This window comes from Motacilla alba, chromosome 5 (genome assembly GCF_015832195.1).
Source record: "Motacilla alba alba isolate MOTALB_02 chromosome 5, Motacilla_alba_V1.0_pri, whole genome shotgun sequence".
Classification (NCBI taxonomy): Eukaryota; Metazoa; Chordata; class Aves; order Passeriformes; family Motacillidae; genus Motacilla; species Motacilla alba.
The window spans coordinates 47,581,845-47,597,701 of record NC_052020.1 but is presented as its reverse complement, the minus strand read 5'-3'; the positions used below and the strand labels follow the sequence as shown (position 1 = coordinate 47,597,701).

Below are 15,857 nucleotides of genomic sequence, written 5' to 3'. Positions count from 1 at the left end.
GCTAATCTGTTACCTGTGGGTTTGTCTTGTGGATTCTAATTGTTCAATTATTAATTGTTATATTTATATATTGTATCTGTTTATATATTATTTTGGATCTATTACACATTTTCATGCCCAGAAACTAAATGCATGTTCCAGGAGAGAAGACCTCAGTAAAGACTGCAAATTCATAAAGTGCATTGTTTCCCACTTACCCAAAAAGTGACTTTTCATTTTGGAGAAAGAATCTAAACTTTTCTTCTGGTCAACAAACAAATGGATTTAAAATTTTTATAAAGGGGAAGAATTACTAATTCATTAATGCATAGAAACTGGCATTATAAAGGGAAGCCACGGGAAAGCTTACAAAAACAGTTGTGCTTAATTATTTACTATTCTTACAATTTATTTATCTGGGCTGTTTCTATATACATGTTTAGACTTGGGGATTAGTAAATCACTAGCTGCAGTACCATTTCACATTTACTATGTACTTCCCCCTACACCTTAATTCCCTTGCAGTATATGAGAAAAAGAAAACTTAGTACAACAGAGTTGCAATACAGTTCAGAATCAGCCCCATGATGTGTGTCCTGAAAAATATATCTACATTGAATATACACACTGAAAAGAAATGGCATACGGGAAAGGTATAGGAATGCTCCTTCTCTAAAAGTTTCATGGGTATCACACTTTAGGACTTGTAAATATTCCTCTAATCCTTCTGCAAAATCAAATCATCTCACATGTTTTCAAAGTGCTTCTAACCACTCCTGTAGTAGTTGTACCTCCCTATTGGACCACCCTCCCCCACCCCTAAGTGTACATAGCAAGACAATATTCATGGTTCTGTTGAGAATTTGGGATATTTGGGTCCAGTCCCGTTAGCAATGTATCCAGTCTACCTGCTCTGCCATGAGCACCTCCACCAAATCAGGTTGCTCAGAGACCTCTCGAGTCTGACCAAATGTTTCCAGGGATAGGGCATCTACCACTTTTCATTACCAAAACGTTAAAATCTCTAAATACACTTAGTTTTTAAATTTTTTTTAATTTTTTTTTTTTGGTTAGTGGAATTTGCAAATGCACTGGGGAGGGGAGGGTGCAAGTGTGTGTAGAAGCAAAGCAAACTTTTACAATGGTATGAGATACAAACTTTAGTTCAAATTCAAACTTAGTAAGACAGGAACTGTTGGACTGTTTTTCTTTCAACTACTCTGGGATAAAAGTAATTCTGACAGAAAATGAAAAATAATCTCCCTTATCCTTGCTGTGTAAAAATCACAATTACTGTAGCTTGAAGATGATGCACATGCAGTGTTGGAAACACACTGGATCCATATGAATCTTGGCAGAAGCAAAGACAAGCACAGGGTTCATTTCAGATAAGGAGCCCTCCACATACGTATACACTGAGTATGCACTTGGGTTGTGCAGGAGCCCAGACTTTCAAGGATAACCTGTGGCCATCACACATATTCTTGTTGATAGTGTAAACTGAAACCTTCATCCTCTCTTCAGGGCTCATTTTACCCACTCAGTAAACAAAAGCCAGCAGGAGCAGGAGAACCTTCAAACTGGTGAGTGGAGAGAGCAAGGCCTTTGACTTGAGCTGTGCTCTCCATTACGACACAAATATACGGCGGTGATCTTTTCTTGAGTTGCTGTTTCTACTGATGTTACAAGGATTATTTCCAGGAGAGCTAATTGCAGCAATTTATGAGATGCCTTCTGTGACTACCTCCATTCCTTGGTGAGACAGTATCACTGGCTTACCACAGTCCTTGGCAAACCACACTTTATCATGGAATATCATATAACACATGATCAAAGCAAAATGTATAGCTCCATCTGCTGTAAAGACTTTGAATTGATTGTTTTTACATTTCTTTTTTATGGCTCTGTTCCCTGGGGAACAGATTTATCACTCTGCTGATATGTATTTTCTGCATGCTAACAAGAATCAACATAAATATAGATTTATACATTGTAAAGTGGTATTTCTTGGTTCTCAGGCATAAATGAGCATTAACAAGGGTATGTCTCAAGGACATTAGGAACTTCTGTTAACTGTTGTATGACAGATCTTTTGCATTGTGCCATTGCAGCTACTTGTGAAATTGCTCCCCTCTTTCAGTAAAAAAATCCCATCAGGTGAAGTCTCAAGTGACTGGAAAAAGGAAACCTTGCACCCATTTTTACAAAAGGCAGAAAGGAAGAGCCTTTCCCACTTGCTGCTCTAGTTCCTTACTGGCACAAACCTGAAAGGAAACAGTGCAGTGCTCAGCTCTCCACAGGCTAACATCATCAGTAAACCTCAACAAAACTCTTCCTTCTTGCTCCATGTTCTGGAGGGGTTTTTAGTCACACCCAAGTCTTTTGTGACTCCCTCCTTTTTCTAATTTTGATGTATTTCTAAATTTATAGGAAAATTAATCACAGCATCGAAACCCATTGTACGTTTGATGGCATCAAAAAAAAAAAAAGCCAAAAATTATTTATAGAGGAGTTGGAAGCCAATTTTGTTTTAAAAATATTCTTTCTCTGTGAGGCATTCCAGAACAGCTACAGAATTCAAAGCTCAGAGTTGAATACAAATGTTGCAGTTGAAATAAATTTTGTTCCCTTTTTTTTAGCCACTGGTAGCTATAATTGATTTCTTTCCTAACAGAACATATATTTTTCTCCATCCTTCTTCCTTACCAGTGATTTAAATTTGTTTAATTTCTTTAGTGATGTGTCACTGTGATAGAGACACTCTAGAGACTGCAAGTAGATGATTATGGAGGAGATCATCAGTCTAAAGAAATCCAAGGAAAAAGCAGGGAACTTGTCTGGGAAATGCTGCCAGGAGAGAGGGGGGTCAGTTTCCAAACTACGTCAGATCATATCCTCATGTCAGTAATTTAAAGAGGTAAAAAAAGAAAATATTACTGAAGTTTCTCTTGCGCTAAGGAAAATATCCCTGGAATTATGAAGTCTGGGGCACTGAAGTGGGAAAGCACGCCAATTTTTTTTTTAATGCATTTTAGGTTGAGACAAAGATTCATGCAACCTAACACCTTGTTAAAACCTAAGCTTCAGTTTTACAAATGGAATCTTCTTTCTTTCTTCCAACTTCCTTCTCTATAATCATGCCTGCAGCTTTTTCTCGTAATACATTGCAGGTGTTATAATTAGCACCATGGTTTAAAACGTTTTCAACTGCTCTTTCCAGCAGTGATTCACAGCTATGAGCTGGAAAACCTGGTAGCCAGACTGGGGGCTTCTTGAGAGGAAAGCCTCAAGGAAAAATTTCCCAAGTGGAGTGCAGAACAGACACATCCTTTCCTGGACAGAAGTTAGAATGCAACACTTGGGCACGTACTTCCTCGGTAACTGCCAGCTTGTTCGAAGTGCCTTACTGAGCCAGGGTGTGACAGGAGGCCAGAAGGCAGATGGCTGGTACCAGCAGCAGGGAACAGAGCTCACCACCGTCTCGCAGGAAGGAACCTCTTCAGAGTCCATTTTAGACCCTGATATGAGTGGAGCTGAAATGCCTGGTTTCCACCAGCGTGACAGGACAGTTCTGTAGCATGAACAAAGACAATTCATTGTGACAAAGTGATTTTTAATGTTAGTTTTCCTCCTTTCAAACCCCAACAGAATCTTTCTTTAATCTTAGTCAAGAGAAAAAAACAAAAACAAAACAGAAAAAAACCCAAAAACAAAAAAAACCAAACCAAGACAGAAAAGCCTCCACTCCCCATCCATTACTAATTTTTTTTAAAGGGACATAAATGTCTCTGTCTTCTTGTTGTCTGACAACAGTTACCCCATAGAGTAGATATCAGTATTTATAGTACTAAAGATACGGGGAAGGCTGTTACTTGGTACATTGTAACTTATCCTTTTCCAGATTTTAATAGCTGGGCAGTGTGTCCTTTTCATCCCACAGCCTGTTTGTTTTGTTTTTATGGTTGGTTGTGTGTTTTTTTACCAAACTCTGAATGCCAACCAGTTTGAAAGATGTGGAATTTTTCAGTTGCATCTCACATTGACGAGTTCATCTCATTTTAAAAATCTTTGTAAGGAATTTGTGAAATCAACATAAAACGAAACTTTTTATTTGGGGATTAACTCTGAAGGTTAGGTCTGATTACACAAATATATGACAAAAAATATGTGTTTCTTAGAATAGAGAGGGTAGTGGGAACAGGATTGTAAGGAACAGCACAGATTGTATCCTGTGCTTTTATATCAAAAACTCCTGTCAGCAGGCAGGCTCAAGGAGGAAATAGCTGTGGAGAAAGACACCCGATTTTATAAGAAAATAACTTCCAGAATTCTCCTGGTATTCGTCTATTTTGTTTTCTAAGTATTCTGCTTGCTTTCTCTTTGAACCTACTTGAAATGGATAAAATTCATTATTTAACCATGGCCTGCACTAAGGAGGGTTTCTTTCTGCTCTATTTCATGTTAGAAGAAATCAAGAATGCCAATTTCCTTCTGTACTTCAGCTAAAATTGGAAAAATAGACCCATATGCTCTGACAGTTCCCACTGGATAAAGCTGAACAGCTGCTCTTCTTCCTCAGCTTTTGTCATGGGGTATAATTATTCTTCCATCCATAAAAAAACAGAAGGATGCTCTTTCAATCCTGTAAAAATACCCAGTACTGTAACATTTATCAACATAACGTCAGGCATTACAGAAGTTGTGCTCTAAACAGCAGCAGAACTTTGTGCCATGAAAATACTTAATTTGATAATACCCCCGACCTCTAGATCCCTTTGAATCTGAAGTAATTTTACTCGGGTTGTTTTAAACGAACCTTAGGAGTGCTCCAGTCAGCTTTATTTTTTCATACTGGTTTTGCGGGCAGTTGTGTTACAATGGTTGAGTTACAATGGCAAGTCCCTGGTAGCGAGCAGATGGAAGGAGGAAGCTGGATGCGCAGTGACATATCTTCCACTGAAAACACACAGCCTTCTGCACAACTTACAAGGGCAGTGGCTGGCCAGAAGTGGCATTGCATTTATGGTCATCTTTATAGGCTCCAAGGCCAATACCATCCAGTCCTTGTGCGAGCACATGAGATCACAGGAGACTCTCCCTTGTTCCCCTGGCTCAACACAAATGTAACTCATTCACCTCTGCCTGAAGGATTTTGGTGGTGGCAAAACCTTACCTTACACCAGCTGTTTAATTGCAGACATTTCAGGGCACTTCTAAAAATATTTAGTAGTAACATCTACTAGATCAATGGAGTGTTGCCAAAATAACGCAGTGAGACCAGTGCTCCAGCCAGGCGACAATCTATCTCGCGCAGCGACAGGAGATGCTGCCTTGCGAGCCCACATAACCCAACTACCTTCAGCTGTCCTTTGTTCTTCCACCTTCTGGGCCCTGCACCAGCCAGGACTGAAGGCTCCCCAGTGGAAAAGCAGCACTTTGCCTGTGGCAGGGAGGCGACTTCTTATGGAAATGGCCACCTGTGTGTGGAAAGGTGGGATTTTTGATAGAGAGCAGCGCTGAGCTGAGCATTGCCAAAAGGGATCCCTTTTTCCCCTAGGGCTTGCCGTGCGACAGAACAACCCCGTTCCCCCAGAGCCGGCACTCCACGACGCTCAGGGGCACGAGCAGCGCAGGCCGGGGCCGCGGCCTCTCTCCCAAGATGGCGCCCGCCGCCCCCCGCCCCGCGCGCGAGACCCGCCCGCGCGGGCACGGCCGAGCGCTCGCTCCGCTCCGGCGGGGGGGGAGGGAGGGGGGGAGCGAGCGCGCACGTGAGCGCTCGAGGCGCCCCGGCAGCCGCTGTGTCCCGCCGTCCCATTGGCCGCCGGGCGAACCTTTCACCTTTTACCCGGCTGCGGCCGCCAATCAACCGCTTCCTCTCATAGCGCGGGGGGACGCGGAGCGTACGGACTGCGTAGGGCGGAATTCTCGGAGCGGGGTTGCGCCGCGGGCGCTGGGCGGCCCCCGTTGGTACGGGCGGGAGGGGCGGGGGCGGCGCTCCGTTTGCGTAGCGCCGGCCGTAGCGCAGGGGCAAGGGAGGGAGGGGGAGGCCGTCCCGGGCCCAGGTGAATGGAGGGACCTGACAGCTGCGGGGACTGAGGCGGCGGCGGCGGGGAAATGGCGGCGGCGGGAGCACAATGAGACGCGGCCTGTAGTAGGGAGAAGCGCCGGGCTGGGTCCGGTCCGAGCAGGTAGGAGATGGCGCGCCGGGAGCTGCATGGCGGCCGAGCGCGGGTGTGTCGCGCCCGCCGGCCGCAGCTCCCGCGGCCCCGGTGCCGCCGCCGGCGGGGTGGGATGGCGGCAGCCCGTCCCTCCCTCCCGGGGCCCGGGCAGTGCTGCCCCGCCTCCGCCCCAGCGGCCTCCCGCGCCGGCGCCCGGGCCCCGCGATCGGCCTGGGCAGCTCCCCCGGCGCCGGCGGGGCCCGCACGGCTGGGCCGCGCTGCGCTGCCGCCCCGCTCGGCTTTGTCTGCGAGCGGCGCCCCCCGGGCAGCCGCGCCGGAGCCTCCCGGGGGCTCTGGGGCCCTCCCGCCGTGTCCGGGGAAGGCAGTGGCGGGTAGTAAAGGAGTTTAAACTCAGCAGTGCTGATGTTAAAGGCGATAAAAGGATGGCTTGGCTCTTCTTTGCTTCCTTTCCATCCTTTTCCAGGGCAAATTAAGGCAGCGTGATTAAAGGCAGACCTTCTGCTGTGTGAATGTGCGTTGGAAAGTGAAAGGTTAAAAGACATCTTTTTTTGCACAAGACTTTGTTGCTGTGTTAGGTAATATAGATGCAGCCCGCATGAGTAGAAAATGGGGGGTGATCTGACCCAAAAAAAAAAAAAAAAGACTGGTATTTTTTGTGTGCATTATGCTTAACCAGAAATTAAGTGACTCTTTAAGGAAAGTGGCTCTTAAAGTGAGTAGTGAATCTCAGTTAACCGCTAACAACAGTCCAGAGGATGTTTGGCACTGCAGATCGGCTTTGAGTATTTTTAGTGTTGAGATTTTGGTCTTCAAATTAGGTGGTGGTCTCAAGTGGTGAAAGGCTGGAAGATTGTCTTCCGTTTTCTTTCTCTAAACGTGGTAATCCAAACAGTTAATTTGCACAGTCAGTTTGCCCTGTTTTACTGTGTTCTATGTGTTTTCTTTAAGTAAGCCACTCTGGATGTTCTGTTGAAATGCTGACTGCACGTGCATATTCCGTAGGTGGGGGTGGTGCTTGTTTTAGCAAGTTCGTACAGACTCTAATTGAAATAATTTCATAACTATTTTCCTAAGTTCCTCTCTCAAGAGAGTCTTTCTTATTATCTATCTCCACATTGTGGTCCATGAGCTTTGAAGATGCTACTAGCAGTTTTCAGCCTGGAAGGTGCTTTATTTTACATGTTTAATAATTGGATTGTTACTTTATTAATTGGTAGGGTTAAAATATGTATATATGTATTCAGAAGCGTTGACCCTGAATTAGCTACTGGTGTTCTTCAAAGCATCCTGATAATACAGTTCTCTGAAAGTGGCAGGTCAGTACTTGGCAGCCACAAAGCAATTAATACGAGAATTAACAATTGATTGAGAAGGCAGTGACATCCATATGTGATTGTATAAACCTCTTCTCAGTCCATATGTTTAATATTAAATGCAGTTTGGGTATTTTCTCTTTATCTCCCTTCTACTTTAGAAAGGTTGTATTAGGCTAAGAGAAGTTGTAGATGGAAAATTGACTGGGGCTTTTCACATGAGGAAGGACATAGCACTGAAGGGATAACAAACATCACAGAGAGAGTCATGAAGAAGGTAGAAGAGGGATTGTTTGCTTGTTTCTCCTGTTTTTGAAGGATTTCTGTAGAACAACAATCCTACAGACCGAACACAAGTGTGATACTCCTTTACACTGTGTGTAACTGACCGACATGGTGCATTGGTCTGTTGGAAATGCCAGAAGTTTACCAGACAGTTGAAACAAATAATTTGTAGTGAAGTTCATCCAAGGGTCTAAGACCAAAAGTATCTTTTCAGTCTTGGCAAACACCAAGGTGGCTGGTCCGTGGAAGGTACTTCTGCCTGCCCTGCAATTATCCAGCTCCATACATGTCCTCTGCTGGTTACTAGTGGGGGAAGCCAACCAAGCTGTTTTGTCTGTTATATTATGCTAATGTTTTTCTAGAAGTTATACTTTTGTTTCTTTATTTTTTAAATACTTTGATCATCTATAGCATACAAATGAAAGAAACTAAAACCTGCAGTTCAAAAACAGATGTATTTTCATGGGTTTTTTTATTTAGTCCATAGATGTTTCTCCTTTCCCACCTCAAAAATATGCAAAGTATTTTGCCACTTCTTCAGCAAAGTGTATGGATTTGCTTCAGCACAGGTGCTCAGAGTCTGAGTATCTGCTTGACCCTGCTGGCTTTCAGTATGAATTGGCTAAATGTGCATTTGTCTGTACTGAGTGCAAATTACTGGCAAAACCAAATGAAAACACATGCATTCTTAAAAGAGCAAGGAGTTATTTAGCCAAATGGATAAAAGAGTTGAAATAATTTGATTTCTCTCTAGATAAGCTCTAGCAAGAATTCAGGAAGATTTTGAAAAGGATTCTAGGGCTTTAAGGACAATGAGCATTACAGTAATTGCTAAGACTACAGACAGGTTTTTTATTTTGGGGGTGTAGGTTAATTGATTGATACCAAAGGGGGTTTTGCCTTTTTTGCTTTTATATATTCTCTATATTCTTTGCATATATATTTGTAGCTCTGTAGCCTGTTACTGTATTTGTAGCTAGCATTTTACCTGCTCCATTGGACAGAAAGACAAAAGAAATTCCCCAGCAGCACCAAGCCCTGAGGGTCCAAGGTTAGGTCCTCCAGAACCGTGGTCAAAATGACTTCTCGAGACACATTTTCATGAACAAAGTTTAGTTATTATCCTCGGGAGAGTTTCAGAAGAGGGTAGAACCAGGCGGGAATTGCCTCTAATGTCTCTAACTGGGGATTCTTGTAGGTTATGCTAATTTCTAAACATACAGAAATTATGTGTACTTTATGTTATGTTTGCATCTTTGGCGCTTTTCATCCAGCATGTTATGCACCATAAGGACCCTTGTAATCACTTGTGTCTGGCTCATGATTTTAGAGCCAGGGAAAAGGCATTACTATCAGGCAGCAGGTAGAACTTCAGAACGTTCTGAGATGGGTTGTTCTGTTGTCCGTAGTTCTCTCTGACCTTTTTTTCTCTCATGTAGGTATACAAACTAGGGAGTGTGCTGAGTGTGGTAGGTTGTTGGCAGAACAGCAAGGTGGCTCCTATGTCCCGGTGCATGGCTGTGACCCCCATCACCTTCATGCGTTTAAGTAATACCTTCAGATTGATAGCAGAAGTTTGGTTTTATTTATAGAGATATTCTTAGGAAGTGCTACTTTTAAAGAAAGTAAAAGTACAATTAGAGTGTTGTGCAGAACAGAAGCATCTACAAAATGTTTGGAATGTGCTTTTAGCATGCTATATCCTGAAGGCTAGGAATAGTTGGAGTAGATCAGAAAGTATGATTTTGCTTTCCACCTTCCTGACATCTATTTTTTCATCCTTTGGAGTATTGTGAGTACCATATATATTGTGATAAACCAGAAGAGGAGAAACTTGATATATAGTAAAAACTAAAAGTTAATTTTTTAGCTGAAGTTACAGTCTTCGTTGGCATTTCAAGTTTTGGTGTTTAAACTGTATTGGCTTGGGGGTATGGTGGCTTTAGGACTGTTACTAAAATAAACATTCTGGAAGACTTAATCTAGAGAACAAAGTAGTGTCCACTTTAATGTGTGCCATGTTATTGTATTAGGCAAACTCTTGGTTTTGATAGTTCTTTCATGCTTATCTAGTAACATAATAATTTTTCAAGTGTGTGTGTTGAGCAGTATATTTGGAATTCCCTTGTTATTTCTGCTCTGTATTGCAGACTGCATTAGTTAAATCAGTTTTCAGTTATATTTGTTGCCTTCAAAATTATGCAGTCAAGAAGCAGAGAACTGAAAGTCGTGTCAAGGAATTTACTGCCATTGTTGCACAGCTGGAGGTGTTGAAAGGCTGTTCTCTGATGGGAAAGAGAAGAAAGGGCAATGTTTTCCAGTTTCTCCTGTTGTAAATACTCCTGGATCCAAGAGAGTTCAGTACTGCTTGTTGTGGTCCTTCCTTGAAGTGCCATACACTTGCCAGTCTGTGATCTGTGTTTTGGTTGGTATGGGTGTTACTGGTGAGTTCCTTCTTACCAAGACAGAAAATCAAAAGAGTTTTCTCTTCATCTTTGCCAGTGGTAGTAGAAAATCTTGGTTTGCTGTGCTTTCTTCTCTTCATGTCAGTGATTCAGTACTTCTCTGACGTAAGCTGGCAGGATCAGTTTCTGCCCAAGTTTTAAATATTCTGTTATTCTTCATAAAGGATGAATTCCTTTGGGTTCATTGAATGAGCGTGAGAGATCTGAGAAGCAGCAGGGTGGCTTCTGGCTTGAAGGATTGGTTGCTGAAAACAGAGGTGGTCAGTTTGGGACTGTTTTAGCTGGCCTTGGGATTTTTTTGTTTGTTTTAATATCAGTATCCTTGTGTTTTTTCATTTGTGCAGATGCACACACAAACATAAAAAACCCCAACCCTAAATGCATGTTGGAACCAACCCCTTATTGTTAGTTATTAAAACACGATTTCTGGTGCCTCTCTCCTCTTTTGGATTCTGATTCTTGATAATTTGTCAAGCCATGTAGCAGCCTTTTCCTCAGCTGAGATACTAGTAAGTAGCTGGGAAGCAGTAAAGAAATTGGTCTTAAATATAAGAATTTAGGAATTTTATTTTTGAAAACTGAAGTTTTAGACCTGCCCACTTACTGATTGCATAAATCACCTTTCCTTAGGAAGTGAGGTAAATACATTTTGCTTTTAAAAGTTAATTTGTTTGATTCCATTGAGGTGATTTGGCTATGCAAGCATGTCTGGGCTGGCTGCCTTTGCAATTCATGTTTCTCTTTCATTTGCAAAGTCTGCTTTGTTTCTGATCTACACCAAGTTTCTTACAGCTTTCTTTGAACCGGCCTTTTATGATATTTCTGCTCTATATTTTTTGTTCAAGCAGAAATGAATGAAAAAGGTTTAGCTGTCTAAAGGTGAAGTTGCCTTGTAGTTTGTAGTAAAAACTTTTAGAGATGGTCTGAATTCTAGATGGCACTCGAACCATAGAAGACCTAACTTCTCTCACTAAATTTGGGCAGGTTAATTCAGGTATTTTTGTTTTTACCTCCTCTTTTGAGTTTAACTTTCAAGTGCATAAATAAAAGACATTTTTCAGATATTTATATTCTTCATACCTTAAACATTTAAATGTATTTATTCTGACTTATTAACTGGGATTTTATGAATTAATAATATCAATTAATAGTATATCTTCTGTATTCAGGATGTCAGTGTCTGGGATCAATCTTAAGTAAGACTTTTAATTCCTCACTGAAGCTGTGTATTTCTGGGCAGGCAAACTTGTGCTTTGCTATATCTTCATGGCCAATGGCTACTAGGCTTTTGTTTTTGGAAGAAGACATAAAATAAAAGTGCTTACAATGTAAGCAAAAGTCTGGTCAATTTTTTTTAGTGACCCACAACCTTTGCCATCTTTCAACTAAAGTTAAATGCCCGTATTGTCAACTTGCTCCATAAAGTTGTTAAGAAGGGATATGACCCCTGTTAAAATTTGTTTTGGGGGAAAAAAATCTATGCTTCTCCCTTCCCCCTCAGCTACTGAAGATAATTTTTCATGGTTCTTGCTGTCTAACAGAGTGCTATCTCAGTGACCTCCAAGACTGTATAAACTAAGTTACTGTTGGAGGTAGATAATGAGCATAAAAAAGTGTACTGCTTCTTAAAACAAAAATACCCCAAACAAGTACACATTTAAACCTCTGTTTCTGCTGTGTGTTTTTTGACTCCCCAAGATGATGTGTATGGTTTTGTCATTTGTTCTTCTTGCTTATACTTTCCTGTTTGTGTGAAACAAAGTAAGAGGAAAATTGGAATATGAATGTTTTCTACCAGTTTAATGAACAGAATCAGCACGAGTGGCAGAGTCTGTAAAGGGGAAGTGACAGAGGCTTGTTACTGAGAGCCATGGGTTTATCTTTGTATCTTTTTCATTGTTTCTACAGTTACTGCAAGCAAGGTCTCATGGACTGCCTCACAATTTTTTACAACTTGTAAAAAAGATGTGTGAGGAAAGCTTTTCCTTTTTTCATTGTTTCTAAAGAATATTGAACTCTTATTAGCATTGACCTCAGGATTTCACTGACACTAAAGAAAGATAGCAAGCTGTCAGTGATAAGGCAACAAGAAACTGTCCATATACTTTCAAAGATTATAAATCAAAAAATAAAAATCTATCCAGGTATTTCCAGAAATGTATACCCAGTATATGCATAGGTTTATCTAGTGAATAGATAAGTTGATTTGTTTACTGTGCAATCAGTCACAAAGGCTCAGAGTTAATTAAATCTTCCACTACAGAAGTGTGGCTGTACCACCTACTGAGCTATTTGAAAGCATTGGGTTTGAGGCATGATGGGTGAAGAAGCTCTGGATGAGAAAGTGTGTAGGTTTTAGGAAGGTAAGGCATTTTTATCTTCAAGTATTTAATTGAAAAAAATGATTGGAAGAATGCCAAAGACATTTATGAGCTCCCTGGGTCTTTGAAAGATGTATGATCAACTTCCAGGAGGTGAGCAATTTTTCCTGTTGTGATCCTTGCATAGTTAATGCTTTGCTATGTTGAAGTTAAGAAGTTAAACCTGCCTTGATTAATAGTAAGTTGTCTGGAAAATGGTCTTCTAATGACTATGTGTTGCCTAAACTGAATACAGGATGAGTTTTTAGTGACAAAATTCATGATTAGTTGAAACTGTCTACTGACCAGTTGTTGTCTCAGCTGCTGAGGGTCTGCAAGGAATTATTGGATGATTTTAGGGCATGTAGTGACTGGCACAATGATGAAGCAGATGCTGATTTCTGGCAGGCATTTGGAGTAGTATACCACTAGTATTACTAATGCGTGCATTGCCAGCTATTAGGAGTTGCTAAAACCTTTTGTGGGTTCATCCCCTTACTGCAGTATGCTGCATCTAGGTGTTTCCTCCGGCACCATTTAAATAATTTTGGACTACACAGGAAGAAGTTTTGGGTTTGGAATTTACTGATCTTAGTGTAACGCAGTTCAGCAGCTGTTGGCAATTGAGAAGAGAAGCTGGTGTCTGATTTTAAATTGCACAGTCAAAAACCTGTTGAATCCAATTTCCTTGTTTTCTGTAATGAAGGCGTTCAAGTGGCTGTCAAAGTGGATGACTGCCTCCTCCTCATGGCAGCTCTACTACTCCTGTGATCCATATCAACTACTTAATTCAGCTTGCTGGGCCAGTAGAAAACTTGCCTAGGTCAAGGAAGAAAAATACCTCTTGGTTCTATTGTCCTGAGCTATTTTTCTGCCAGAAAGTCAGACAGGTGTCAAAGCTGTTAGAGAAGGGAAGGAGCAGTGACAGTGGGGTTCTTTCATTGAGCACTAGGTTGTCATCAGATTGGATCTACAGTCCCATGAAAACTCATCTCAAACTACTACTTTTCACCAATTAATTGAAATAATTGTACCGTGTTTTTCTCGACTTTATCCTTGTTAATAGCTGCTGTTATAAACAAGTGTTTTGACAGTAGTTTTGTGGGTTTGTGTATGAAAATCAGCTGTGGTAAATCCAGGATAGGAACAAAGTGAGGGGAAGATTATGCTATGAAAATTAAATAAAAAAACAATTGAATTTAACAACACTTCTTTACCAAGTACTATTTTGAGATATGAACAACTTTTTAATAAAAGTAACCATAATCAGTGCAGTAATCAAGATATGGAGCACTTAGACTAGCTATTAACTTAGAAAATTCACAAGTTATGCCTAGTTTAAAGCCTCTCATTTTTACCTAGGGGTAATTTGTAGTTGGGACTCCATAATTAGGAATCTGTATAAGAAACTACTTAAAATTCTAGGACTTATTTTCCTTTTTGCCTCAAATGTAGTAAGTATATGTTCTGAGATACTAATACAATTAGATACAAATCAACGACTTAATAACTTCAAGTTATCAAATTTTATTAAAAATTAATATTTTCCTCTATCCAGTTTTCCATTCTTATGAAAGTGGTGGGGTGAGATTTTTTTTTAATTATATGTTCAAGATCATGGGTATGATTTGTTAGCTTTAAACACTCTTCAAAGCTCAGTGTTTCCATTTTAGTGGGTGAAGGGGAAATCATTGTCCTAATTTAAAAGAAACAAACACAGCCCTAAAAGCAAACCAACATTGTCCCCAAACAAAGCCAAACAACTCTCTTGTTTGCTTCCCATGAACCTTGTAGACATTTGTAACCACTCACTTGAAATCAAGAGCTTTAGGACTCCACACTATCCAGAGCAGAATTTGCTGTATAATTATGTGGGAAGTTCAAAAGTAACAAGTTAGAGTAGTTGAGAGAGGTGGGTTACCTTTGCAAATCAGGAAAACTTTATTGTTTGTTTGTTTGTTTTTCCCCCAGCATGAGAATGTTTCTCCCCACCCCATAAATTTGCCTTCAGAGTAGAACTAGGGGTGGGCTTAGGCTATACAGGTTTTCCAAACCATGGTTTTAGTGGTGGTTTGTTTTTCTCCATAGGCCAAACTCAATTTTATGGTAAAAATTGACTATGGTTTTTGTTAAAACGTGTAATTGAATGCTGATACCATGCAACTGTGGTTGCATATCATATATGGATGAGTATATTAGATCTTTAAGCAAGAGTGTCCAAAATGTAAACAATGCTTTTCAATGTTATGAGTTGAGCAGTTGAGTGTGGCCTAAACTCTTGTACCCTGTTGGATTTAAAAGATAAACAATGTTTACAAATTTTAGTTTACTGGCGTACTTCAGGAATATTGTTTGAGTGTATGTGTAATTCTCCTATGAAGTAGTAGCCAATGCTTAAGGCCAGGAGTATTTTCAGATAATGTTACGATACTGTCAAGAGGGGTAATTAAAAAGACAAAATCAGAAAACTCTAGATTTTTTAAAATTGCATTCTAATTAGGTGGTACATGATTACAGAGATGCTACTCAGAACAGCAAAATTGTTTTCCTTTTAGGCACCTGAGGAGCATAGGCTGTACCTTGGGCTCTAGTTTGACATGCATTTTAGATGGCATTTCTGCTTAGAAAAATAACCAAACTTTTTCCCCCCAGGTCCTGATATTTGTTGTTAAGCTTCATTTGAGCAAGCATTTCTCAAGTTTTATGGTAAAATGAATTAACAAAACTAATTCCTCTAAGAACCAATGTATTCTGTGTGATTCTTTCATTCTGTTATGGTCTGACTCAGCTGTGGTCACAGATGACTTGGAAACAATTGTGGGGGCAGCAGGTAGATGGAAGAGAGGGTGGTGAGAGTGATGCTTTGTGTGTGGAACCGTGCTGCACTAAAAGCATGGTAGGCTGTGACCAGGAAGCCTTTATTAGACAGCATTTTGTCTTGCTGCTGAGTGAAAATGAAAAAAAAAAGTGATAAAATGAAAAGAATCTTTCCTGTGCTTTGTTTACATCAGGAATTTATCTATTCTCTGATAGTTTTACACAAATTGGACTGTACAACCAGCTACAGATTTTTATAAGCATATTTGGGAAAGCTTAAGTGAAATACCGATCTGGTGAAATGATGGGATGTGAAACCTCTGCACATGCCACGTGCTTAATCCTACTAAAAGAGGAGTAATAAGGTCACTCTTCTCAGTGACAGCTTGCTCATAAGGATTTAAGGCACTCTTCCTTTTCAATGTACTTTGTTGCTTTAGTTGATTACTCTGTTTCTCT

The 15,857-nt window shown here is 40.7% G+C and overlaps 1 protein-coding gene across 4 annotated transcripts in view; it reads left to right on the top strand.

Annotated features, from left to right (window-relative positions):
* Positions 1–5,831: 5,831 nt before the first annotated feature.
* DICER1 (dicer 1, ribonuclease III) overlaps positions 5,832–15,857 on the top strand; it is a 64,105-nt gene continuing 54,079 nt past the window's right edge. For 2 of the 4 annotated variants that reach the window (XM_038139246.1, XM_038139245.1), the window contains exon 1: positions 6,030–6,167. The gene's annotated coding sequence lies outside the window, so the exon portion shown is untranslated. Of the gene's footprint in view, positions 5,947–6,029; positions 6,168–15,857 lie in introns of those variants that run through there. The other 2 variants (XM_038139244.1, XM_038139247.1) reach the window with 2 other exon arrangements.